The sequence below is a fragment of the Doryrhamphus excisus genome, linkage group LG2 (genome assembly GCF_037039965.1).
Source record: "Doryrhamphus excisus strain RoL-2023G ecotype Guam linkage group LG2, RoL_Dexc_Guam_v1.1, whole genome shotgun sequence".
Classification (NCBI taxonomy): domain Eukaryota; kingdom Metazoa; phylum Chordata; class Actinopteri; order Syngnathiformes; family Syngnathidae; genus Doryrhamphus; species Doryrhamphus excisus.
The window spans coordinates 14006619-14012618 of NC_136358.1; the positions used below are offsets into that span (position 1 = coordinate 14006619).

At 37.8% G+C, this 6000-nt stretch overlaps 1 protein-coding gene across 1 annotated transcript in view; it reads left to right on the plus strand.

Moving 5' to 3' along the window:
- Positions 1-2682, plus strand: part of LOC131132437 (chemokine-like protein TAFA-2) — a 47273-nt gene extending 44591 nt beyond the window's left edge. Inside the window, exon 6 of the mRNA XM_058078044.2 lies at positions 1368-2682. The gene's annotated coding sequence lies outside the window, so the exon portion shown is untranslated. The remainder of the gene's footprint in view (positions 1-1367) is intronic.
- The last annotated feature ends 3318 nt before the right edge of the window (positions 2683-6000 follow it).

Genomic DNA, 6000 nt, shown 5'->3' on the forward strand with positions numbered 1-6000 from the left:
GGATTGGCTGGCGATCAGTCCAGGGTGTACCCCGCCTCTCGCCCGAAGACAGCTGGGATAGGCTCCAGCACCCCCGCGACCCTCGTGAGGAAAAAGCGGTAGAAAATGAATGAATGAATGAATATTATCTTGTAAACGGTATTTGTATATAATTCTGGGAAAATTGTTAATTTGCTCATACTTTTAGGTTGTTTATATTTAGATTTTTATTACTGTTATTACTGTTTAACCGTTCTGTCCTCTTTGCTGCTGTACAATGCAAATTTCCGCACTGAGGGACGAATAAAGGCATATCTTATCTTATTCCTACTATATTACATGTGCTTCTATTTTCTAACAAATACGCCACATGGTGGCTCTGTTATGAAACACCAAAGGTTGACCCCATTAGTCGGATTGACTTCTAAATTTCTCACACACTTCAATGCGCTCTACAAAATAGCTGTAACTTTCGGGTACTTAGCTGAATCACCACGAAATTACACACCTTTAGGGGAGTGGCAAGCACACGTCTGCAAAATTTGAGCCGGATTGGTTGAAAAGCACGACCAGCATCAAGCACAATGTCTGGACTTAGCAACACATTGGCGATAAGTCATTGACCGTTTGTCTAATGATTATAAAACATTGAGGACATGGGTATGACATGCTGAGTCATGAAATGTCAGACGCTGTGGGATAGTCTGTTAAATGAAACTATTTGTGAGCGCCTTTCCCTACAGAAAGTTTGATAACAAGTTCGGCGATTGCTTCCCCGAGTCCGTCAATCCTTCGTGGCAGCTGACAAGAGGTTTGAATCGATAGAAAGTAGTCGTCACAAAGGCTGTTACGAGTGTTCCTCCCTCTCCAGAATGTTCTTTTTGAACGAGAGCAAAAAAAAAAAAAAAAAAGAGCTGCCAGTCAGCCTCTGAGATGCGCTGACAGGCAATTTAATCTGCACAACCTCCAGTCTGGAGCACAAACCTAACTTAGCAGCATCTTTATCCTGAAAGCTGAAAACATTCCCGCCCCAAAAAACAGGGATGGATAACGCTTATCACCAGAGAAAGTCTGTGAAATGAAAGCCACAACGGTAAACATGATAACTCCTTTTTAACTCGGAATTCTTGCAATCACGTACATCACAAGTTTAGTGTTGCATAATGCGAATTTTTGAGTTACTTTGCCAACATTTGTGACCTGTCAGAGAATGTGTAGGCTGGGGCCTTGAACCTTCTTCTTGAATGTTCTTTTGCTGAAAGTTGAATTTGAACTCGTTTAACTCTCGTATATATATCTCTCCTCACACTGTACTTGGTTAAACATATATATATTGAGATTTTGTGAAGAATTACAGCAATTTTAACACATCTTTGTTTTAATCACAGGCGTTCAAAAGGAGAAGAGGACCTTTTTTGTAAATAGAGACTTTGTTTCTTCTGGACTGAAACGAATCCTTGGAAAACGGTCAGTCCCAAATTCTGTGATTCTATGGGACGCTCTTCTTCTTGAAAGAAGCCTTTACGGGACAACAGGATTCACGCTCTTATACCGTACTGCTCGTAGTGGAATACAAATGGTGAACTTTGCCTAAATGTTCAATTCTAGAGTCATATGTCCTTTACAGGTTTTGGTTTCTTGAGCCAGATGACTGCAATCGTTGTGAGTGGCTGTCACCTCTAAAGTAGCTTCAGAGGTTGAACAAGGTGAAATGATGTAGCTGAGTAGCAGATATTCAGGAGGATTTTTCAAATACACAACCACACCGACCTGTCTCTGCCCGGAATGTCATTATGCAACATGTTTCCTTTATACATTTAAAAATAACCGAGTGAAGGGATTTGCATAAAAATGCATTCAGAAGCAAGAATCACATCAATAATAGCTGTAGAGTTGTTATCTTCACGACATTGTCAAGATCAGTCCAGCCAACGTGGTTGGTTTGTCTTTGGAAAAGTCACTTTTCTGCTATTTTTCCTCAGGTAGGTAACTATCTAGACCGAGGGTGTCCAAATGTTTTCCATCAAGGGCCACATTCTGAAAAATGAAAGGATGCATACATTTATGACTTTATTATATATATATATATTATTATGTAGTAATTATAATAATCAAACTTTTTTGTCACACTAATTTTTCCCAAAAATAGTTTTTCATAGTACTGACATGACATTATTTTCATAAACTTTTTTTTTGTTAGAATACTTTTTTCCTTTAATATTTTGACTTTATTTTTGGTAAGATTACAGCAGTTTTTTTCATATTTTTCACATTTCCCCACCCAGCTATTTCAACTTTCTTGTAAATTTCTCGTAATTGTGCCATATTTGGCCTTCATTCTCGTAACATTATAAAACATTTCTGCAATGTAATTTACCAAAAATTACAACTTTATTACAACTTTTATTTCAACTTTATGCTATGAAAATACTATTTTTTGTCATAATATAATAATTTCAATTTTTCTCTCTCAATATTTATCTTTTCTTGTTAAATTATTTTTAGAATGTACCACAGGCCAATCAACAACAAAAAACAATCACGGGCCTCTAATGGCCCCAAGGCCGCCCTTTGGACACCCTTGATATAACTAGACAGAGAGCGACTAGTAACATTAACATGACTGTTTTCAACCCAAATATGACATAACATGTCTTTTGTCTGACAAAGTGATGAGATCAGTAATAAACTGTGGTTGTGTAATTCAAGGCTTGTGTTTTTGAGCGTCTACGCTGGCAAATAATTCAATAAACATGTTTTATTTCTTATGAGTGTACTGTATCTGTGCAATGGATACGCTTGTGATCTTGGGCGAGTTGCAAAGTTATAAAAGGGTGGCCTTTAGGGGTGTCACAAGATTTCTCATTCACCAAAAAAAATAAAATATCTCGATAATTTTGCCGTCCTCAATATATTGCCATGTGCATGCGTATCAGTTTTCCTCTTCTCCCGCCTCCAAACAGGCAGGAAGAGGGTTCATTGTGTGTGTGCTTAGGTTTCAGCATCGTGGCGCATTTGATCCATAGAATAACGACATCAGCAGAGTGAGCCCTTTTGTCATACAGTCTCTGTCATACTGCAGAAGAGTATAACTGTACTTATATATTGTCTTTTTTTGATTGTACTTTTCTTAAAAGTAAACATCTTCTCATGTATCGTCTGTCCCGTGACACCCCTAATGGCCTTTGGTAGTGCTACCTATCTGCTAGTCAGTATACAAAGTGTTGATCTTAGAGATGATATTTTCAGTGTCTGCAACGTTAAGGCTATTAAACTGTCAGAGAAAATAAACACTACATCGTGGAAAGTCAATGTTTCACTCTTCCATTGGTAGTAGTTACACAATATTATGTGGTCAGCAATTAAACAAGCTGCATGGTGAGGTGGATTTGTTGGGGGGGGGGGGGTTTAAAACTGCTCGGAAAAGTAAAAAAAAAAGGTAATAGAAGTTGAAGAAACGCCTTAAAGATGCAATGTCCTGTTGCTGATAATCTCAATTGCCTCCGCCAAGCGTAGTGCAGCACAGAGGGTCTGTTTTCACTTTTTTCGTGTACAAAATAATTTGAAAAGTTCTGAATGGATTTGCATGAAATTTTCAGATGTTGGAAAAAAAAAAAAACACAGGACAAGTTTCCAAAATTCTACAAAATATGAAAGGCCGATCCAAAAAATATAGCATTATTATTTTGGTGTGAATCACAACAAGGGGGAGGGGACCATGGCGCTTGGGGGACAGGTCTTCGCTTTCCGAGTGCTTGTCCAGTTTAAAATGAAAATACCCTCTGATTTCTGTCTCTCTTTAATTTGCTTCATCATTCATGAAAACAGTGATGGACATTTTTGCCTCTTTTCTGCTGGGTTGCAACCAAACCACTGACTGTTTGTGTTTTGTTGATTCTGATTTTGTCTGGAATTACCGTATTTTCCGGACTATACGTAAGTCGCCCTTTTTTTCATAGGTTGGCTGTTCCTGCGACTTATACTCCAGAGCCACGTATAAATGAAAAAAAAATTATATATATATATATATATATATATATACATATAATTTCATAGAAAGCCACAAGAGAGACTTTCACACCGATATCCCCTACTACTTCCTTAACAATTCAATATTTAGCTTATTTAGCTTACAAAGACAACCCACCTCTTTAAATCTGTTTTTAATATCTAACTTTTTATATCTGACTGCTGTGCCCCGCCTCGCTTTTTCTCATGTTTTAACTGTGTATTAACGAATGAATGTTGTATTTTGGTGTGTCTTCTACTCTGTTTACTTGCTTTTATTCAACTCCATTCTTCTGTAAAGTGTCTTGGAGTATTTTGAAAACCGTTATACAAATAAAATGTATTATTATTATTATTATTAACTGAGAATGACAGAACCCAAATGCCCCCCAAAAACAAATCTGCAGACGACAAGCTACAAGTAGTGAAATTAGCAGCTAAAAACAATAATGGAACAGCACAGAGAAAGTTTGGAGTAAGTGAGAAACTTGTTAGGGACTGGCGTAAAGCGGAGGCTACTGTTACTGCCATGAAGAAAACAGTTAGTGTACTTAAGACTGTTTGTTATGTTACATAAACACAGGACACCTTTTTCTGTTTATGTTTATTTTTTGTGTAGCTGAATAACCATTGTGTTAGCATATCTTATACACCTATTCAACCTGTTCTCTATTCTTTTATTAATGTTAGAACTTGCCTTCCAAGAGGACGTAATGTCTGTTTTGGTCAAGTAGTTTGGAAAATTAATTACCCGCAAAAAATGCGACTTATACTCCAGTGCAAAAAAAACGGTCAGTCCCAAATTGATTCTATGGGACGCCCTTCTTCTTATGTATGTATGCGACTCATGCAGTTTTTATCTACCTAATTATGCATTTTTATGTTACATAAACACCGGACACCTTTTCCGTTCATGTTTATTTTTTGTGTAGCTGAATAACCATTGTGTTAGCATATCTTACACCTATTCAGCCTGTTCGCTATTCTTTTATTAATGTTAGAACTTGCCTTCCAAGAGAACGTAATGTCTGCTTTGGTCAAGTAGTAAATAAATTACCCACAAAAAATGTGACTTGTACTCGAGTGCGACTCGACTTTTTTTTGGACCTAATTATGCATTTTTGGCCTTGTGCGACTTATACTCACTTATAGCCACTTATAGTCCAGAAAATACGGTACTTGACTAATCGAAACAGCAAGCTCTAAGAATATAATCAGTAGTTGTAATTTCCTGGTATTGGTGGCTGATCTACCGTTGACGTTTTAGTACAGTATACCTGGTTTTTGCTGTGTAGACGCTGGCTGTGTTTGTTGTATTTAAAAATAGTCACCTTGTGAAATGGAAAGTCACAGCCACACAACTTTCAGGCCTTGACAGCTGCAGAAAATTCCCCGGAATGATACGTTTGACTTCAATCAGCTACATGGCTGTCACGGCAAACACCTCAGCTTTACCAGCTTGTCAGCTCGGAGGGAAACGCCCGTGATATCAAATCTGAAGATTTGCAGCTCTTCCAGAAAAGAGCAGGCAGAGTCCAAAAGTGTCGCAGCCTTGATAAGAGTGAGTCTCCCTGCTGTATCAGAGTGTATCCTGCGGAAATTGTCTGCCTTCCGCAACTGGTGCACCATCGAGTGTCACACTGACCTCCTGTGAGCCCAATATTTTCTTTAAAAATGAATCAATCCTTTGAAAAATGACTTGATTTTTTTGTTTGTCCCCAGAGGGCACATTGATCTTCCTGCAAAGCGCTCTTAAATGACTCGCTGATGAAGAGCTGGAAGAGCTTCATTTTGAAAACAAATAGCTTTCTAGTTGAGAGGCAGCCTGCAGCAACATCACATGCTTGGTCAGGGATTTCTCCGTATCAATCAGGCACTAATTTGTCTTAGTAATTAATAGTCACACTAAAGACAATTGTGTCTTTTTTTTTATTTTCTTCTTTACTAACACCAATCACGAGTCGGATATCATACATTTTTGTGTCTCACAGCAGCATTTTTTATCCCATTAAA